This window comes from Podarcis vaucheri, assembly GCF_965113315.1.
Source record: "Podarcis vaucheri genome assembly, chromosome: W".
Lineage (NCBI taxonomy): Eukaryota > Metazoa > Chordata > Lepidosauria > Squamata > Lacertidae > Podarcis > Podarcis vaucheri.
In genome coordinates, this window is record NC_138757.1 from 20,480,710 (window position 1) to 20,503,066 (window position 22,357).

A 22,357-nucleotide genomic window follows, 5' to 3' on the forward strand; every position below is an offset into this window, starting at 1 on the left:
AATTGTACAGGGAAAATACAGTGTATATATTGGATATTGAAATACTGAGGAATATGTCGCATACACAGAAAAAAGGGGGAGAGGGGGGGACTCCAACAGACAGGAGAGCTTCAAAGCAGGAAACAGAATTTAGAACAGAAATATTGAAGATGTTTGCAGAAATAAAACAAAGCGAAAAGAATTTGGAGACGAAGTTAGAACAGGTAGATAACAAAATAGGGAAAATGGATAAAAAGATCGAGGAGACAGTCAGTGAGCTAAAAGGACAGATAAAGGAGGTTTCAAGGAGAGTGGATGAAGGATTAAAAAAGACAAAACAGGAAATGAAAGAGATGAAAAGGGAAGAGGAGAAGATGAGAAATGAGATTGCAGATTTAAATAAAATACAAGAGGAAATAAAGGACTCTATCGCAATGAATGAATTGAAACAGAGAGAGGTTAATTTAAGGCTGAGGCAAGTTCCGGAATTACAAAACGAAAACATAAGAGAAAGATTAACAAAGGAAATTGCGCAGTGGATGGAGCTACCGGAAGAAGAATTGGCAATGACAATACAGAATGCATACAGAATGAAAATTAAATCAAACAGGCTAAAGAAATTCCCAGGTGATTGTTTAATTACTTTTAAGGATAGAGAGATGAGAAATTTGATTTTGCAAAGGAATAGAGAGAAGAGACTTTATATTGACGGGAATTATATAATTATATTTAAAGATATTCCAATAAGGTTGTTGAAACGAAGAGAAGCTTACAAACCACTGGTGCAACTACTCAAGAAAAACAAGATCGATTTTAGATGGGAATTTCCGGAAGGCGTCTCTTTCTTTTACAAAGGAGTAAAGAGAAGATTGTTAAGTCCGGAGGAAATAGGAAAATTTACAAGAAGATATAAAGAACTACAACAAGGAGAGGAAGAGATCAAAGGAGCAGGAGGAGGACAAAGAAGGAAGGAGGAATTTGAATTAGGTGAAGAATAAGAGCAGAGTGGAAGAGAGTCGGACGAAGAGGGAGAAGAAGAAGAAGGAGAAGAGACAGAAAGATCTCAAGTTTAAATTCTTAAATTTAGATAGTGGTAAGGAGAATGACGTTAAAATTATGGAACTGGAATATTAATGGAATGAACAATAAGAAGAAACGGAACGGAATTGAACGTATTCTAAAGAAGAAGAATTTGGATATCATATGCCTTCAAGAAACGCACGTGGCCAAGAAACATAGGAAGATCCTTATCAATAAAAGGTTAGGGAACAAATTCATATCTTCGGATAAAAAGAAAAAAAGAGGGGTGGTTCTATATATCAAAAACAAAATTGAGTCTCGTCAATTATTTAAGGATGAAGAAGGAAGAATAATAGCGGCTCAAATTAAATGGCAAGGTGAAGAACTGATAATTGTCGGAATCTACGCTCCAAATGGAAATAAGACAGAATTTTTTAGATTACTGGAAGAAAAATTATTTGAATATATGGATAAAAAAATTATAATAATGGGAGATATGAACGGCGTGGTATCAATAGAAATGGACAGACTGAGGAAAACTAAGAATAAAGAAGGGAAGTTGCCAAAGACATTTTTTACAATGATTAAGAACTGTAACCTAATTGACATCTGGAGATTTAGGCACCCTTTAGAAAAACAATTTACGTACCACTCATGTCAGGGAACTGACATCAGAGGAAAGGGAGGTGGTAGGGCTCCCAGAGGCTGGGAGGGAGTCAGCAGCTAAAGCAGGGACCAGCAGGGGAATAGAGTGTACTCTGGAGGAGGATCTCATGAATGCTGAGAGAGACGCAGCACCCAAGGCAGGAACTAGCAGGGAAGAGGGAGGGGTGAGAGACACGTCCAGCGAGAACAGCGGGGAGGTGTCAGAAGCAACCATAGGGAGACCCATGCTTCGCAGGAAGCTGCCACGTCGTGAGTCCAGGAGACGCGTTTCCGTTAAGGAGCTTCTTTGCTGGAAGCGCTTCCGCAGACAGCCACTGTCAGACTCTACGAGTGACTAGAGCAGACATGTTTGAGGAGCTCTGTCACACACAGAGGTTTGTGGAGCCGCACAAACTCTGAGGGAGCACTATTTTACGCACAAGCAGCTAATCATCCCATCATAGCAGTCTGACAGTCTCTGTACGCTGCCTGTGCAGGAGAAAGCATCATGAGCGACCCAGCCGGAACCGGAGGAGCAGGGGTTGGAGCTGGTCCAAGCTTGGAAGAAAGGTACCGAGCGTTGGAAGTCCAACTTGCGCTGCAGACGGCGAGGCTTGAGGAGAGAAGGGCTCAGGATGCAGACAAGAAGGGGAGAACCACTCAGTTCCCCAGAAAGGTACCAGGATTGGTGCAGAAGTTTGGGGGGGAACCCAAGGATTACCATGCCTTTAGGACAGAGATGCAATATGCCCTTAATGTGCAGTTTGATGAGTTCCCTGATGAGGAATCGCGAGTTGCTTTCGTAATTGGGCATCTTGAGAAGGGGGCGCGGGACTGGGTTCGACCCCTGATGGCAACGCACAATGACATCCTAAAGGACACTATGAAGTTCTTTCGTGCAATGGATATCATGTTTTCCAGCGATATTGAGGAAGGGGTGGTGCGCAGACAGCTAATGGCTTGCAAGCAGGGAAGCCGATCTGTCCGTGAGTACTGGACTGAATTTACCATGCTGGTTCACAGATTGGGGTGGGATTTATCGACGGCCCCCATTCAGATGCTATTTGAAGAAGGTCTTTCTTCGGCTGTGAAAGACGAACTGTCCCGGAGCCCCAGGGCGGTGTCTATGGATCAGCTGACCAAATCTGCGCTGACCATAGGAGCGCGCCAGGAGGCAAGAGCCTTGGAGAGGCGGGAAGGGAGAGGGGAACGTTGGAAGGAGTTCCGCATTCCAGACATTCCTGAGCCAGCTTTCCCGCCGGCAGAGCCGATGGAAATCGGAACAGCGCGCGCGCAGTTTCAAAGCCCAGTGAGGGGGCTAAGAAGGAGGGAAAGGGCGCCCGGAAATGCTATCTCTGCCAACAGCCAGGCCACTTTGCCAGAGTCTGCCCCCAGAGGAAGGAATGGCAAGGGATGGTGGGAGCTGTTGAGGGAGGAGAGCAGGGAGAAACGGAGCAGGTAAAAGCCAACGCCTGGTTGCCACAGTCGGGGCACTGCAGCCAGGCCAAAGAGCAGTGAAAGTGCCCGTGCCAGAAGCTCCTCAACCTGCTCTAGTGATTGAAGTGTCGCTAGAGCTGCAAAATGGACACCCCCTAAAAATAAAGGCGCTGTTGGACTCAGGCAGCTCCTGCAATTTTATGAGCAAGGAGTTTGCTGCTGAACACCAGATACAGACGATCCCTTTAAGCAACCCCCTGCAGGTGACCACGATCGATGGCAGGGAGCTGTTGGGAGGAGGAGTCAGCTTGCAGACCGTCCCAATGATAATGAGGGTGGCAAGGCACACAGAACTGATAGCGTTTAATGTGGCCACCTTGGGAGGCGCTCCCATTATTTTGGGAATGAGCTGGCTAGCCCTACATGATCCGCTGGTGGGCTGGCATCAAAGAGTGGTTTCCTTCGGTTCAGCACATTGCTTAGAACACTGCAAGGGGGAAAAGGGTTCAGCAGGGGCCCAAGCCACCCTAGCAGGGACTGAAGTAATGGAGAAGGTGAAGGTACCACCACAGTATGCAGATCTCAGCGACGTGTTCAGCGAGAAGGAAGCTGACCAACTACCCCCGCATAGGCCCTTTGATTGCCAGATCAATTTACTCCCTGGAGCACAGCTTCCTGTAGGCAAGTTGTATGCCATGTCAGACAGGGAAATGCAGGAGTTGCGAGAGTTCATTGACAAGAACCTGAAGAGAGGCTTCATCAGAGAGTCCAAAGCAGCGGGGGGTAGCCCAGTGTTTTTTGTGGATAAAAAGCACACGGACAAGCCGAGACTTGTATGTGATTTCAGGCGGTTAAATGCAGTGACAGAACCGGTGGCTTTCCCTATGCCCAGGATTGATGATATTTTGACCATGGTGCGGAAGGGAAAGATTTTTACAAAGCTGGACCTAAGGGGGGCGTACAACCTAATACGTATAAGGAAAGGGGATGAATGGAAAACCACCATGTTCACCCCTTTGGGGGCATTTGAATATCTCGTGATGCCTTTTGGATTACAAGCAGGCTCCGCGTGCTTTCAATCGTTTATGAACCACGTACTGGGGCCTTTGCTCTACAAGAATTGCGTGGCCTTCCTAGATGATGTGTTGGTGTATTCGGAGAATGAGGAGCAACATGTGAGAGACGTCAGAGAAGTGTTGAGCAGGCTGCAAGCCAACAGGCTGTGGGTGAAACTGGAGAAGTGTCAGTTTCATACCAAGGAGGTGGAATTCCTGGGGTACCGCTTGTCAGACAAGGGATTGGCCATGGATCCCGGCAAGGTTCAAGCAGTGCTGGAATGGAAAACACCCAAAACCAAGAAGGATGTGCAGAGGTTCCTAGGGTTTGGAAACTTTTATCGTAAGTTCATCCGAAACTTCGCCCACCTGACGGCGCCCATTACGGACTGTCTCAGCAGTAAAAAGAAGTTTGTTTGGACGGCGGAGGCGGAGCGAGCGTTTGAGGAACTGAAAAGGGCCTTCGCCTCTGAAGAACAACTTCTGCATGTGGATTTACAAAAAAAGCTGAGGGTCGAAACAGACGCATCTGACAGAGCCATAGGGGCGGTGCTTCTTCTTCTGCAGCCGGGGAAGGAGGAGTCAGAGTGGCGACCGTGTGCATTCTTTTCGCGCAAGCTGAACAAATCCGAGAGGAACTACACGGTGTACGACCGGGAACTTCTTGCTATTCATGAGGCTTTCCGGAGATGGAGGCACCTGCTAATTGGCGCACAACATAAGGTGCAAGTGTGCACGGACCATAAGAATCTAGAGTATTGGAGAACTGCGCGAGTGCTCAACCAACGGCAGTTGAGATGGGCCCAGGAGTTCTCCAAATTTAACTTTGAGATTTGTTACGTGCCAGGCCCAGAGAACGTTAGGGCGGACGCTCTCTCACGCAAACCTGAATATTTGGAGGGGGAGGGAGCACCCGAAGAGACCCATGTCATTCCAGAGGACCGCTGGGTGTGTGGGGCGGCATTGGTGGGGCAAAGGGAACTGGTAGAGGGAACGGTGCATGATGAATACGCCCAGGACAAACTCAGGGGTCTCAGGAGGGAGGGAGACAAACCCGGGGGTTTTGAGGAGAGAAACGGGGCGTTGTACTACAAGGGAGCGTTATATATACCTGAAGGGGAATTGAGGGAAAAGGTACTCAAGCAACTGCACGATAGCCCCACAGCAGGGCATTTTGGGCAACACAAAACCATGTGGCTGGTTACCAGGGAATTCTGGTGGCCCAAGGTCAGGGAAGATGTGCGGGAGTATGTGAGAGGGTGTGACCAATGCCAACGAGCCAAGGGGGAGAGGCGGGCACCGGCAGGTTTATTAGAACCACTACCCACACCTGAAAGACCATGGGAAACAGTGGCAATAGATTTCATGACTGATCTGCCAAGGTCTAGAGGGAAAACAGCCATCATGGTTGTGGTAGACCTGTTAACCAAGATGGCCCACTTTATAGCCTGCTCACATGCGGTCACAGCAGAAGAAACCGCTAAATTGTTTGTAGAAAATGTGTTTAGGTTGCATGGCGCCCCCTTGAGGGTGGTTTCAGACCGAGGGAAACAATTTACTTCCAGGTTCTGGAGGAAGCTCATGAGCTTACTGCATGTAGAGGTTAATTTCTCAACTGCCCGTCATCCAGAAACCAACGGGCAGGCGGAAAGAGCTAATGGTGTCCTCCAGCAATATTTGAGGTGTTATGTGAATGACAGAGAGAATGATTGGGTGGAGAAGCTGGCGTTGGCAGAATTTGCCTACAACAATGCAGAGAACGTGTCCACGGGGATGAGCCCCTTTTTGGCTAATCACGGGTGCCATCCCCGAGCCTTCCCAGGGGGGGAAGGGGAGAACTGGAGCGTTCCAGCTGCAGAACAGTTCGTTGACGAAATGGAAGCGATCCATCGCCAGCTCCAACTTAACTTAAACAGGGCTAAGGAGGAATATAAGAGGTAGGCAGACAAAAACAGAAGGGAAGGTGAAAGCATTAGGGTGGGGGACCAGGTGTGGCTGTCTACCCAAGGGTTACCATTCAAAGGGGGTTGTAAGAAGTTAAGACCCAAAAGGCTGGGCCCATTTGAAGTCACGCAGCAGGTCAACCCAGTGGCTTTCAGACTCCGGTTACCGAACCACATGAAGCTGCACCCAGTTTTCCACAGGTCGTTGCTGTCACCGTATAAAGGGGACAGAGAAGGGAGGGTCAATAGGGGACCAGCAATGGAGGAAAAGGAACACAGCTACCATGTAGCGGAGATTCTCGATTCCAGGTGGAAGGGAGATCAAGTAGAGTATTTGGTAATGTGGGAAGGGGAGCCGGAGTCGGAAAACACCTGGGTCATGGCAGAGGATGTAGATGACGAGGTTTTAATAAAAACTTTTCATCAGAGATTCCCTCGTAAACCTCAGCCAGTGGCGAGGTTCCGGAGGGAATACTTTGCCACCACCGACGAAGAAGAAGAGTTGGAGGGGTTCTCTGATTCCGAGGAGGAGGAGGATTCAGCGAGCCGGAACGAAGACCGATGGAGGGAAATGTTCGAGACGTCTGAAGATGAAGAGGATTCCTTTCGGGGTTTTATCTCCTCACCGCCCAGAGGAGAGAGTATGGGCGGGGGGGAAGGGGGCCCTGGAGGGGAGGTGGATGTCAGGGAACTGACATCAGAGGAAAGGGAGGTGGTAGGGCTCCCAGAGGCTGGGAGGGAGTCAGCAGCTAAAGCAGGGACCAGCAGGGGGAGAGAGTGTACTCTGGAGGAGGATCTCATGAATGCTGAGAGAGACGCAGCAGCCAAGGCAGGAACTAGCAGGGAAGAGGGAGGGGTGAGAGACACGTCCAGCGAGAACAGCGGGGAGGTGTCAGAAGCAACCATAGGGAGACCCATGCTTCGCAGGAAGCTGCCACGTCGTGAGTCCAGGAGACGCGTTTCCGTTAAGGAGCTTCTTTGCTGGAAGCGCTTCCGCAGACAGCCACTGTCAGACTCTACGAGTGACTAGAGCAGACATGTTTGAGGAGCTCTGTCACACACAGAGGTTTGTGGAGCCGCACAAACTCTGAGGGAGCACTATTTTACGCACAAGCAGCTAATCATCCCATCATAATTCAGAACCAAACCAATCAATGTCAAGGATAGACCAAATATGGGTGTCGAACGAACTAATATCAAGAATCCAAAAAATTGAAATACAGGCTAAAGTTATCTCAGACCACAACCCGATTAAGATGGAGCTAAAAGGACTTGAAGAGCGAACTTACAGATGGAGACTGAATGATAATCTATGGGATGACCAAAAATTCGTTGAAAAAATACAGAAAAAATTGTCAGAATACTTTCAAGATAATTTAGATAAAGGGACAAAAATGAGTGTAGTATGGGATGCGTCCAAGGCAGTGATGAGGGGCCTATTTATCCAACAAAATGCATGGAAAAGGAACAATAAGGAAAAAAAGACAAGAGAGATTCTGAGACAAATTACGGACAACGAACAAAAATTGATTAAAAAACCTAATAATGAGAAGATAAGGCAGGAAATAAAGGCTCTACAAACCCAATTTGCAATGTTAATAAATAAGGAGGTCGAATGGAATATAAAAATGCTAAGACAAAAAAACTTTGAGTTTGCAAATAAATCCGGAAAATGGCTTGCTTGGCAGGTAAAAAGAAGGAAAGAACAAAAATTAATTAATAAAATTGAATTAAACGGAGAAGAAACTACAGACCCGAAAGAAATTAGGAAAGGGTTTGTGGACTTTTACAAACAATTATACAGGAATAATGAAAGGAATAATAAGGGGAAAATAGAAAGATATCTCGAAGAAAAGATGTTGAAGAAGATCCCGACAGACCAAAAAGAACAACTAAACGCCCCAATATGCAGAGAAGAGGTAGAAGAAGTGATAAATGAATTGAAAAGAGGGAAGGCACCGGGCCCAGATGGGTTTACATCAAGCTATTATAAAGAAATGAAAGATAAGCTGATAGCCCCGCTGACCGAAGTAATGAATAACATCTTAAAAGAAAGGGACATTCCTGAAACATGGAAAGAGGCTTTCATTACAATAATTCCAAAACAAGATTCGGACCCAACACAGATTAAGAACTATAGACCTATCTCCTTATTAAATACGGACTATAAGATCTTTGCCGGCGTTTTAGCCAAAAGATTAAAAAAAGATATTGTCAAAAATCATACATAAAGACCAAGCTGGTTTTTTGCCGGGAAGACAAATAAGTGATAATACAAGGAATATAGTTAATATCATTGAATTCCTATCCGATAGGTGCGATAAACCAGCAAGTCTAATTTTTGTAGACGCGGAGAAAGCGTTCGATAACGTAGTCTGGGATTTTATGTTGAAAAACTTGGAGGTTATGGAGGTGGGACAGGAATTCCTGAACGGTATAAGGGCAATCTACACAGAACAGAAAGCAAGACTGATAGTCAACAATGTTATCTCTGAAGATATTAAAATAGCTAAGGGAACAAGACAGGGATGCCCGCTTTCGCCACTGTTATTTATAGTGATTTTGGAAACCTTACTAAATGCAATAAGACAAAACAGACAAATTAAAGGGGTTACATTAGGGGCCAATGAGTACAAAGTCAAAGCTTATGCAGACGATGTGGTTCTGACTGTGGAAGAGCCAATGGAAAGTATAAAGGAGATTTTGGATGAGATGGGTAAATTTGGAAACATAGCAGGATTTAAATTGAATAAAGGGAAAACAAAAATGATTGTTAAAAACGTGGATCAAGATAAGATTGAACTATTGCAGCAAAGAACAGGGATTGAGGTAGTTAGAAAGGTCAAGTACTTGGGAATATGGCTTTCCGGAAAGAATATTGATTTGTACCAAAACAACTACACCCCAGTTTGGAACAGAATAAAAAAAGATTTGGAGACTTGGGCCAGAATGAAACTTTCATTCTGGGGACGAATATCAATGATTAAAATGATGGTGCTCCCTAAGCTGTTATTTTTGTTTCAAACCATACCCATAATAAAAGGCACAAAAGATTTTAAAGATTGACAAAAGGTGATCTCAAGATATGTCTGGGAAGGGAAGAAGCCCAGAATTAAATTTAAATTATTGACAGATATAAAAGAAAGAGGTGGCTTCTCCTTACCAGACATGAGACTGTACTATGAGGCAGCATGTTTGTGCTGGATAAAAGAGTGGGTAAAGTTGGAGAACAAAGAACTTTTAGATTTGGAAGGATTTAATAACAGATTCGGGTGGCACGCTTACCTTTGGTGCGATAAAAAAAGGGTTCACAAGGGGTTTGGTAACCATGTTTTCAGAGGTGCTTTAATAGAGGTTTGGGATAGATATAAAAACATATTAGAACCAAAAACTCCTCACTGGCTATCCCCGTTAGAGATAATGGGGGTAAAGAAAATCAATATGAGAGGAAAGTGGGGAAAATACGAAGAAATGGTGACCAACGAAGGAGGAAAGTGGAAAGTAAAACCATATGACCAGGTCAAAATCTATACATACGATTGGCTGCACTATTTTCAGATTAATGAAATGTTTAAAAAGGAGGTGAAGGAAAGGGGTTATGAGGAAAAAGAATCTAGGTATCAAAAAGAGATAATAAATAATGAACATAAAAATTTGTCGAAAATGTATAACATACTGCTGGAATGGAATACGAAGGACGAAGAAGTGAAATCTGTGATGGTTCAGTGGGCGAGGGATTTCGGATACAATATCCAATTGGAAGACTGGGAAAGGTTATGGAAGGTGAACATAAAATTTACGGCGTGTACGCTTTTGAAAGAAAACATGATGAAGATGCTTTACAGGTGGTATATGACACCAGTGAAGCTGGCAAGGATGTACAAGGTAGATAACAAATGCTGGAAATGCAGACAGATAGAGGGGACATTTTATCATCAGTGGTGGGAATGCAAAAAAATTAAAAGTTTCTGGGAGGAGATTTACAACGAAATGAAAAAGATGCTGAGATATACCTTCGTTAAAAGACCAGAAACCTTCCTATTGGGTATTGTAGGAAAAGATATTGAAAGGAAGGACCGTAAACTTTTTCAGTATGCGGCAACGGCTGCATGAATTGTGTTAGCTCAGAGATGGAAGCAGGAGGAAACTCCAACGGTGGAAGAGTGGAGAGAAAAATTGATAGAATATGTAGAATTGGATAAATTAACAGGGAAAATCAGATATACCAAAGACCAAAAGTTTATTCAAGACTGGGGAAAATTTGTGGGTTACCTGGAAAATTATTGTGATGTAAATACAACGCTAGTGGGTTTTAAAGAGGCACTGTAAAGAATTAATAAGTATTGTCGATTAGAAATAATGAAGGAAGGGAGGGAAAACGGCAATATGTAAGAATGGAATGCGTATGAAAGGAATAACTACGAATGATTGTCAGTAACGTTGAAGGAAGTCTAAAATGGATAAGAATGTCACGATATGGAAAAAATGTACAACTGGTTGGAAACCAATAAAATTTTAAAATGCAAAAAAAAAAAAAATGTTGATAAGTTATGAGAAAATAAAAGATCACTTTTCTAGTTGGCTAGATTACTTCCAGGTGAATGAAGTGTTCAGACAGGATAAGCAGATAGGTTTTGAAAAGGAGCCTTCAAGATTTGAAAGAGAACTACTGAATAGTAAAACCAAAATAAGGAGGAGGTTGTTGCTGAACCTCAAGTAATAGAAATGGAGCAAGTTGTGCAGAAGACAAAGGAGGAGGTTGTGGCTGAACCTCAAGTAACAGAAATGGAGAGAGTCGCAGCCTTGCAGGAACATAAGTTGTTGTCTCTGACGACTGAACCTGGAGAAAGTCAGATTTGGAGAGATGGAGTACTGTTTGGTTTGGAGATGGGAAGCTGGATAGATCCACCTATGCAGGGATGTTTTGACTTTTGGGATCTGGTTTTGGGCCAGGGGGAGTTTGGAGTTGTGGGGGCCCTTAACCTTGGAGGGACTTTGAAATATGCCTTCAAATATCTTTTGGATTTCAGTGCTGACTATGGAGAATGGGCTGACCTGTCAAGAAGGGATAAAGATACTGTCAAGTTGGAGTTTCCCCGAGATCTACCCCTCAGTGAGAAAGGAAGGAAATTAAGAATAAGATCAGCAGAAGACAAAGTAAAGTGCAGGTATAAATATTAAGAAGACCTGCAGAAGGGACATGGAAAAGACTTAAGAGCCTCGGATAGAAGGTCACCAGGTTGATGGACTAGATGGAAGGGATAGAAATGACTGACAAAACCCGAGACCAGGAAGAAGAGACGATGGATGAAGATTAGAAGAAAGTTTAAAAATGGGAGAAGAGTCGGTGGAAGAAGATTGGAAAAAATTTAAAGTATATTTACAAAAACATTGCAAAATTAATGAATGTTAGAAGGATGCTGGAATGAAGTTATATGGTTTTAGCAGAAATGTAATAAAGAATTAAGTAAAAGCTGATTGATGATGGGCCAAAATGAAAAATTTAAGGTTAGACTGTTAAGATAAATTATAGAACAAAAATTGAGATAGATGGAAAGAATTTGCTGAAACAATTAATTGAACTAGAATACAAAAAAGGGAGGTGCGAGGAGGTCAATGAAACAAGTAAATGAAAGGTAAAGATATGGAATATTGGATGTGTGTTTCAGTGTTATTGTTTCTTTTTGCTGTATTGTTGTATTGCTTTTCTATGTCTTTCTTTTTATGTATTGTAATGTATGCCCTGTTAAATTTTTTGTTGTTTTTTCTTTTTTCTGTAATTTTTAAAACCTTAATAAATATCATTAAAAAACCAAATATAAATATATATATATATAAACAAAGAGAACTGGATAAAGTATAACACAATATTAAGGGGGGAGGGGGAGGGTCAACTAATATTGATAAGTTATGAGAAAATAAAAGATCACTTTTCTAGTTGGCTAGATTACTTCCAGGTGAACGAAGTGTTCAGACAGGATAAGCAGATAGGCTTTGAAAAGGAGCCTTCAAGATTTGAAAGAGAACTACTGAATAGTAAAACCAAAATAATCGCAAAAAATGTATAGACTTCTTTTAGACTACAAAGTAATGGATGAGGAGGTTAAGGCTTCAATGATAAAGTGGGCCCAAGATGTGGGCCGTCCAATTATGCTAAACGATGGGGGAAACTGATGGAATGTAAATTAGAAATTTACAGCCAGCTATAATATAAGAGAGAACATGATGAAAATGGCTCATAGGTGGTACCTCACTCCTTCCAGATGATCAAGAATGTATAAAAATTTGGCGAATGCTTGTTGGAGATGTGGAGGAAATAACGGTGACATGAGCCACATGTGGTGGACGTGTGAAAAGATTAAGATTTTTTTTTTTTGGGGGGGGGGAATATACGATGAATTAAAAAAGATGATGGGGATAACTTTTACGAAAAAAACAGAGGCATTTCTATGAAGTATTTTAGATAAAGAGATCCCAAAAAATCTAAGAGAGGTATTCTTGTATGCAACCGCAGCAGCTCGTATACTTGTGGCCAAGGGATGGAAAGATCACGAGGCTCCAAAAATAACAGATTGGCAAATCAAATTACAGGAATTGGTGGAAACGGCTCAATTGACTAGCAAACTCAGAGGAATCTCAAAGCAAAAATATGCAGAAAAATGGCATGGTTATACAAGATACGTTCAAAAATACAATAATAGTTTTGACTCCGTGCTAGCATTTGAGTGATAAAGGAACTAAAAGGAGGTGGACAACAATTAAGGATTTATTATGTTTTCAGAATGTATTGGAAAATTTATATAGAAAAGATTATTGTTTTGTGTACATTTCATTGTAAGAATGGAAACAGAGCCAGAGCCACAGTCACAGCCTAAGTCTGAAACAGTCCTTGATAGAGTTGCCAGAGCCAGTCCTTGATAGAGTGCCAGAGCCCTGAATCAGTGCCAGAACCAAGCCCTCATTCAGAACCAGAGCCTGAGAAAGAGCCAGAACCAGAGCAACAGCCACAGCCTGAGGCTGAAACAGCCCTTGATAGAGAGCCAGAATCAGAAAATCAGAATCCGAGTCAGAACCAGATCTTCGGTAAAGAAATGGTCTGGTCTTAGCGCAACTGCTCCTCCCACCCGCGATAACAGAGATTGGGTGTTCCAATACATCCACCCGTAGGGAACCTGCCCCAGCTATTCTGTTGGCTGAGGGCCCCTCCCAGGCAGCCCTGACCCTTTCCACTTAAAAAGCAAAATACAAACTATACAATAACCTAAAAAAATGGTAAAAGAAAAACAAAGCAATAAACAATTATGCTAAACTTAAAAAAATCCCCGCCCCAACTAAACATTTGTCCCACCCCAGAAAGAAAATAACAACAACAACAACAACAACAAACCACCGTTTGAGGTGCAACAGAGACACAGCCAGAGACAGAGCGAGACCCTGAATCAGTGCCATAACCAAGCCCTCATTCAGAACCAGAGCCTGAAAAAGAGCCACAGGCCGAACAAGAGCAGCAGCCACAGCCACAGCCACGAGCCACAGCCTGAGTCTGCAACAGTACTTGATACAGTGCCGGAGCCTGAAACAGAGACACAACCTCAAACAGAGCCTGAGCCTGAAACAGAGGCAGAGCCACAGCAACAGCCTGAGTCTGAAACAGTCCTTGATCGAGTGCCAGAGCCAGAGTGAGACCCTGAATCAGAGCCAGAGCCAGAGCCTCATTCAGAGCCAGAGCTGAAAGAAAGCCAGAGCCAGAGCCAGAGCCAGAGCCAGAGCCAGAGCCAGAGCCAGAGCCAGAGCCAGAGCCAGAGCCAGAAATAGGGCTTGATACAGGGCCGGAGCGCAAAACATAGCTGCAGCCACAGCCTAGAGCCACAGCCTGAGTCTGCAACAGTACTTGATACAGTGCCGGAGCTGGAGCCAGAGCCAGAGACACAGTCAGAGCCAGAACAAAACCCTAATTCAGAACCAGAGCCTGAAAGAGAGCCAGACCCTGAAACATAGCTGGGTCAGAGGCAGAGGAAGAGCCATCATGAGACCCTGAATCAGAGTCAGAACCAGATCTTCATTCAGAACCAGACCCTGAAAGACAGCCAGAGCCACAGACAGAGCCACAGACGGAGCCTAGAGCCTCAGCGTCAGCCTCAGCCTGAAACAGTGCTTGATACAGTGTCAGAGCCTGAAACAGAACCAGAGCCACAGCTACAGCCATAGTGCCACAGCCTGAGTCTGCAACAGTGTTTGATACAGCGCTGGAGCCTGAAACAGAGACACAGCCTGAAACAGAACCTGCGCCTGGTTATAAGCATGGCAATTAAAGAAGACAGAGGCAGAAAGGCTTATAAATAGAGTTAAGTGCAAAGGCAAAATAATAAACAACCCTAAAGAAATAGAGAAACGATTTCTCGAATTCTTTAGAGAAATCTATAAGGAAGGAAATGAAACAACAGAAGAAGTTAAAGAACATTTAGAACAGAACTGTCTTCCGAAACTTACTAAAGAACAAAAAGAACTGTTGAATGCCCCTATTACATCGTACGAAATGCAAAGAGCAATTAAGGAAGCAAAGATAGGAAAGCCACCAGGGCCAGATGGCCTACCGGCAATATATTATAAAAAAAATGGAGGACTTACTGTCTGACCCATTAAGAAGTATCATGAACAACATCTTCAAAGACGGAAGCATGCCGGATTCTTGTTAAGACAGCCTTATTGTATTAATTCCAAAACAGGGAACGGACAATCTACTTATTAACAACTATAGGCCTATCGCACTTCTAAATAACGATTATAAATTATATGCAAATATTTTGGCCAAAAGATCAAAAAAAGGCTTCCAGATGATGATACACAAGCTGGCTTTTTGCCCGGGAGGCACATTTATAGCAACAGGAGAAACATTATAAACTTGTTAGCGTATTTAGACTTAAGAATAGAAAAGAAGGCAGTCTTAATGGCTATAGATGCAGAAAAAGCTTTCGACAGGGTACCCTGGAAATTTATGAGAGGTCTATTACACCATATGGATTTTGGTATACAGTATATAAAAGGCATTGAAGCAATATAATCAAAACAAAAAGCTAAAATCATAATCAATGGAAATTTATCACAGGAGTGTGAAATCAGTAAAGGGGTCAGACAAGGTCGCCCACTATCCCCCTTAATTTTCATATTAACATTGGAAGTTTTATGTAACCAAATTGGGGAAGAAAAAGAAATAAAAGGGATTATGCTGGGAAACAGAAGTTACAAAATGAGGGCATTTGCTGACGATTTAATTATAACTACGGAGCAACCAAAACAGAGTTTAAGAAAGGCGTTGGAAACAATATATGGCTATGGTAAATTTGCGGGGCTCAAAATGAATTTAAACAAGACAAAACTATTAGTTAAAAATATGTCGCCAGATGAAAAAGCAGAATTAGAACAAATAATACACATTAAAATCTACCCCAAAATCAAGTATTTAGGATTATGGATAACACCAAAGAACATTAACTTATATGAAGATAATTATACCAATTGTTGAAAAGATATCAAAAGACAGTTGGAGACATATTGGAATATTGGATGTGTGTTTCAGTGTTATTGTTTCTTTTTGCTGTATTGTTGTATTGCTTTTCTATGTCTTTCTTTTTATGTATTGTAATGTATGCCCTGTTAAATTTTTTGTTGTTTTTTCTTTTTTCTGTAATTTTTAAAACCTTAATAAATATCATTAAAAAACCAAATATAAATATATATATAAAAAACAAAGAGAACTGGATAAGGTATAACACAATATTAAGGGGGGAGGGGGAGGGTCAACTAATATTGATAAGTTATGAGAAAATAAAAGATCACTTTTCTAGTTGGCTAGATTACTTCCAGGTGAATGAAGTGTTCAGACAGGATAAGCAGATAGGCTTTGAAAAGGAGCCTTCAAGATTTGAAAGAGAACTACTGAATAGTAAAACCAAAATAATCGCAAAAATGTATAGACTTCTTTTAGACTACGAAGTAATGGATGAGGAGGTTAAAGCTTCAATGATAAAGTGGGCCCAAGATGTGGGCCGTCCAATTATGCTAAACGATGGGGGAAACTGATGGAATGTAAATTAGAAATTTACAGCCAGCTATAATATAAGAGAGAACATGATGAAAATGGCTCATAGGTGGTACCTCACTCCTTCCAGATGATCAAGAATGTATAAAAATTTGGCGAATGCTTGTTGGAGATATGGAGGAAATAACGGTGACATGAGCCACATGTGGTGGACGTGTGAAAAGATTAAGATTTTTTTTTGGGGGGGGGGGAATATACGATGAATTAAAAAAGATGATGGGGATAACTTTTACGAAAAAAACAGAGTGTGCTGGTCCCGGGGGTAAGGTACCGTGAGTGTAGCAGAGTCCACACGAAGAGGGGCGAGGTCCGATGCAGGGAGCCGGGCGGAGAACAGGAGCGCTGGAACAGAAGGCTGAGTAGGTAGCAGGAACACCGGATGGACGGGAACAGGAGGCCGAGCAGGGAACAGGAGTACTGGATAGTCAGGAACAGGAAGCCGAGCAGGGAACAGGAGTACTGGATAGTCAGGAACAGGAGGCCGAGCAGAGATCAAGAACACAGGAAGGTCCGAAGCCAACAACGACGTTGCTCCCGCAACCTGGGGCCGGCCTGACTGGGCTTTTATCCTCTACTAAGGTCAGGGGCGGTCCCGACCCCCAGGAGCCCCGCCTCCTCTGGCCTTAAGGCGAGCACTCCTCCTGGGGGCAACCAGTTCCCTTCGCCTCTCTGCCCTAAGCCTCTGCAGATCAGGAGAGGCCGAAGGGTTACTGGGCCCTGGAGGAGGCTCACCTGTGGCCACTGAGTCATCCAGCACCTCTGGGGCCAGAATGGTTTCACCTGGTGCCTGCTCTTGAGTTTCCTCAGCATCTAGGCCTTGCCCCAGTTCAGCCGGCCCTGGAGGCGGGGACTCCTGTGCCGGCTGGGATTCCTCCGGATCGCTCTCAGACTCGGAATCCCAGGCCATCACACCATCCCCCCTCCCAGGCCCCCCCTCCCTTGAGGGTCTGGACCCGGCTTGCTGGGGTACGCCGCATGAAACTCTCGGATGCAGGCAGGCGCGTGGACGTTGGCCGCTGGTTCCCAGGAACGGTCCTCTGGCCCATACCCCTTCCAGTCAATGAGATACTGCAGCCTTCCCCTGCGGTATCGGGAGTCCAGAATGCGTTCCACCTCGTACTCAGGCTCTCCCTGCACCAAAACTGGCTGCGGTCGGGGACGGTTCGGGTGGAACTCGTCGGGTGGGGCCACCGGACTCAGAAGGGACCTGTGGAATACCGGGTGAACCTTCAGGTGTGCTGGCAACCGGAGACGGAATGCCACAGGCGAGACCTGGTTCACGATAGGGAACGGGCCGGTGAACCGGGCGTCCAGCTTCCGCGAAGGTCGAGAAGGGTGGAGGTGGCGAGTGGAAAGCCACACCAGGTCACCGACGTGAAGTTCCGGCCCCACCTGGCGGTGGCGGTCGGCCTGGACCTTGTACGCCTCCTTGGCCTGGCGCAGCTGCTCCATCAACAGCTGTTGCTGGGACTGGAGCTCCTGAAGCCACTCTGTCACCGCAGGGACCGCAGATGCCGGCAGCACATCCGGAAACAACCGTGGATGAAAACCATAACTGGCTTGGAACGGGGTCTGCTGGGTGGACGCATTCACCGCGTTGTTATAAGCGAACTCCGCCAATGCTAGGTGGTCGACCCAGTCGTCCTGCTGGTAGCTGCAGTAACACCGGAGGTACTGTTCCAGCACCGCGTTCGCCCGTTCCGTCTGGCCATCAGTCTGTGGGTGGTAAGCAGATGAGAGACAGACCTCTGTCCCGAGGGCTTGGTGCAAAGCACGCCAAAACCGGGACGTGAACTGAACGCCACGGTCGGACACTACACGCTCAGGTAGGCCATGCAGGCGGAAGACATGCTGAAGGTACAGCTGCGCGGTTTCCTTAGCTGAGGGTACGGATGGGCAGGGGGCACAGTGCACCATCTTCGTGAAGTGGTCGGAGAAAACTAGAAGGCAGGTGCAGCCACGAGACGGGGGTAACTCCACTACAAAGTCCAAAGAGACTGTGTGCCAAGGACGTGGTGGAACCGGCAACGGCTGAAGAAGGCCGGGGGGTCGCCCGGTAGGCCCCTTGGCCCGCCTGCAGACGTCACAACCAGCGACGTAGCGAGCCACGTCGGCCTTCAAACGGGGCCACCAAAACTCACGGCTTACCAGATGGGTGGTCCGATACCGCCCAAAGTGCCCCGCCGCTGGCGCATCATGGGTCATCCGGAGAATCTCAGCCCGCAGCGGCCCTGATGGGATGTACAGGCGCCCGTGGTGCAGCAGAAGACCCTGATGCGAGACCAGCCCTGGATACTGAGGGCATGATCCTTCGGCCAGTTCCCGGAGTCGTTCCTGGGCCCAAGCGTCGACCCGCTGCTGTTCCCGCACCCGAGCCTGCAGTGGCTCAACCTCCTGGGTGGCCAGGAATGCAGCTGGTGGTAGGATCGTGGTGGGTGCTGCTTGCTGAACCGTGTCTACGTTGTCCTCGGGTTTCCGGGACAGGGCATCCGCCTTCTGGTTTTGGGAGCTAGGGATGTAGCGGATCCGGAACTGGAACCGGGAAAAGAACAGCGCCCACCGGATCTGCCTTTGGTTCAGCTTGCGGGTGGTCTGGAGGTATTCCAGGTTCCGGTGGTCGGTTCTCACCTCCACCGGGTGTCGTGCTCCTTCAAGATGATGGCGCCAAACCTCAAAGGCCACCTTGATGGCCAGTAGTTCCCGCTCCCACACGGTATAGTTACGCTCCGCTGGGAGGAGCTGGCGGGAATAGAAGGCGCAGGGTAAAAGTGGCACTTCCGGTCCGTGCTGCTGAGACAAGACGGCACCGAGAGCCGTACTGGAGGCGTCAGTCTCTACCACAAAGGGTCGAGAAGGATCCGGATGTTGCAAGATTGGCGCTCTCTGGAAACAGGCCTTCAACCCTTGAAACGCCTCCTCCGCCTCCTTGTCCCAGGAAAACGGCGTCTTGGGGCGCAGTAGTCGGGTCAACGGGGTGGTGCGGTGAGCATAGTCCGCAATGAAGGTCCGGTAATAGTTGGCGAACCCCAGGAAACGCTGTAGGTCCTTGCGGTTCCGAGGTGCCGCCCATTCTCGAACCGCTGCCACCTTCCCAGGATCCATCTGCACCCCACCTGGTGAGAGTCGGTGACCCAGGAAGTCCACTGACCGCTGATGAAACTCGCACTTGCTGAGCTTTGCATACAGACGATGTTCACGCAAGCGCTGCAGCACGGTCCGGACATGGCCTTCGTGGCACGCCGGGTCACGGGAGTAAACCAGAATGTCATCCAAGTACACCACCACGTACTTGTCTAGCAAGTCCTGGAACACGTGGTTGATGTACCGTTGGAACACAGCAGGCGCGTTGCACAAACCAAAGGGCATAACCAGGTATTCGAACTGTCCGTACCGGGTCCCAAATGCGGTCTTCCACTCATCCCCGGCGCGGATCCGAATCAAATTGTAGGCACCCCGGAGGTCTAGCTTGGTGAACACCTGCGCCCCTTGCACCCGCTCCAGTAACTCCGAAATAAGGGGCAAGGGGTACCGGTCCGGGATGGTAATTTTGTTCAGGGCCCGGTAATCATGGCAAAGGCGGAGCTCCCCACATTTCTTTTTAACAAAGAGCACTGGCGCAGCAGTGGGCGAGGTAGAAGGCCTAATGAACCCACGCTCCAGGTTCTTGCGCAAGAAGTCCTGTAAAGCCTCGCGCTCTGGCTCTGTTAACGAGTATAAGCGACTCACCGGTAGAGGCGCTCCGGGCTGGAGGTCTATGCCACAGTCAAAGGACCGATGCGGCGGCAGCTGGTCTGCCCCCCGTTCCTCAAACACGTCGTGATATTCCCGGTATTCAGCGGGGAGCGTTGCAGCCACCTCCTCAGTGGGCGCAGCTGCTAGCATCTCAGTCTCAGCAGGAGGACTGGGGTCTGGGAAGTGTACAGTCCGTTTGACCCAGTCAATCCGCACATTGTGAGCCTCCAGCCAGTCCATCCCAAGCACCAGGGGGAACCGGGGCATGGAGGCAATATCCAGAGTTCGCATCTCACGGTGCTGCTGGAGGCACAGGACCAGGGGCTGGGTCTCCTGAGTGACGGCACCCGAACGCAGGGGCCGTCCGTCGATTGCCTCCACCTGCACCGGTTCTGGCTTGTTCCGAAGTGGCACCCGATGCTGGGCAGCAAAAGCAGCGTCCATATAAGAGCGGGTTGCGCCCGAATCCACCAGCGCATGGGTAAGAATCCATGGCCCTCCTGGAGGGTATAGATGTACCGGAACCATAAGGTGTTGTAATTCAATTGGTGTGGCCCCTTTCTGTGCTGTTTGGGACCCCAGGTAGCCAGGGCCATCAGCTACTGGGGTTTGATGGTTTCCCTGCGGCTGGCGTTTCTCAGGACAGGACCTTGCATAGTGTCCGCTTCCGCCACAATAGAGACATAGATTCCCCTCCCGACGCCGCGACTTCTCTGCGGGGGAGAGGCGTGGCCGCACTGCCCCAAGCTGCTTAGGTTCCTCCAATGACTTAGCTGGGCCCGTGGGACTGCTGGTAGACACTGGAGCCAAGAACTGGAGGTGCCGGCGGTCCCGAGCCTGACGCCGGTCCTCTAGCCAATCGTCAATCTGTAGGCTCCATTGAATAAGGGTGTCTAGCGTGGTGGGGCGTTCCATTGTGGCCAGCTGGTCCAGTATCTCATCTGAAAGCCCCTCGAGATACTGGTCCCGGAGAGCCGAGTCGTTCCAGGTCAAGTCCTGTGCCAGCAGCCGGAATTCTGTGGTGTATGCGGCCACCGTGGTCTTGCCCTGCCTCAACCGCCGAATCGCCCGGTTGGCTTGACTCCCCTTCTGGGGGTTGCCGAACGCGGCCTCCAACAGATTGCAAAACCCCCCGTAGTCTGTCAGCAAGGGGGAGTCTTGCCTGAGCAGCGGCAACGCCCACTTGGCCGCCTGGTCCTTTAACAAACTAATCAAGAAATGCACCTTGGTGCGGTCGTCAGGGAAATTCCGGGCGCGCCCCTGAATATACAGCTTGGCCTGGGCAAGGAACATGGGAAAGCTGGCCGGGGCCCCATCAAATTTTTCAGGCAAGGCCACTGGGTACTTGCCAGAAGCCGGGGCGTCAGCCCCAGGAGCCGGCAGGGCGTCCAAACGCTGCTGCAGTGCCGTAATCGCGTTACTGAGCTGCTGCACGGTGTGCCTCAAAGCCTGGTTCTCCTGGGCTATTGCCAACAGTGTAGCCGCTTGGTCGGCCATGGCCTCTGGCTCTTCCCGAACGCACCCCTACGAAGGGGGAGTGCGGGTGCGGCGGGAGCAAACTGTGCTGGTCCCGGGGGTAAGGTACCGTGAGTGTAGCAGAGTCCACACGAAGAGGGGCGAGGTCCGATGCAGGGAGCCGGGCGGAGAACAGGAGCGCTGGAACAGAAGGCTGAGTAGGTAGCAGGAACACCGGATGGACGGGAACAGGAGGCCGAGCAGGGAACAGGAGTACTGGATAGTCAGGAACAGGAAGCCGAGCAGGGAACAGGAGTACTGGATAGTCAGGAACAGGAGGCCGAGCAGAGATCAAGAACACAGGAAGGTCCGAAGCCAACAACGACGTTGCTCCCGCAACCTGGGGCCGGCCTGACTGGGCTTTTATCCTCTACTAAGGTCAGGGGCGGTCCCGACCCCCAGGAGCCCCGCCTCCTCTGGCCTTAAGGCGAGCACTCCTCCTGGGGGCAACCAGTTCCCTTCGCCTCTCTGCCCTAAGCCTCTGCAGATCAGGAGAGGCCGAAGGGTTACTGGGCCCTGGAGGAGGCTCACCTGTGGCCACTGAGTCATCCAGCACCTCTGGGGCCAGAATGGTTTCACCTGGTGCCTGCTCTTGAGTTTCCTCAGCATCTAGGCTTGCCCCAGTTCAGCCGGCCCTGGAGGCGGGGACTCCTGTGCCGGCTGGGATTCCTCCGGATCGCTCTCAGACTCGGAATCCCAGGCCATCACACAGAGAAGAAATAAAAGGGATTATGCTGGGAAACAGAAGTTACAAAATGAGGGCATTTGCTGACGATTTAATTATAACTACGGAGCAACCAAAACAGAGTTTAAGAAAGGCGTTGGAAACAATATATGGCTATGGTAAATTTGCGGGGTTCAAAATGAATTTAAACAAGACAAAACTATTAGTTAAAAATATGTCGCCAGATGAAAAAGCAGAATTAGAACAA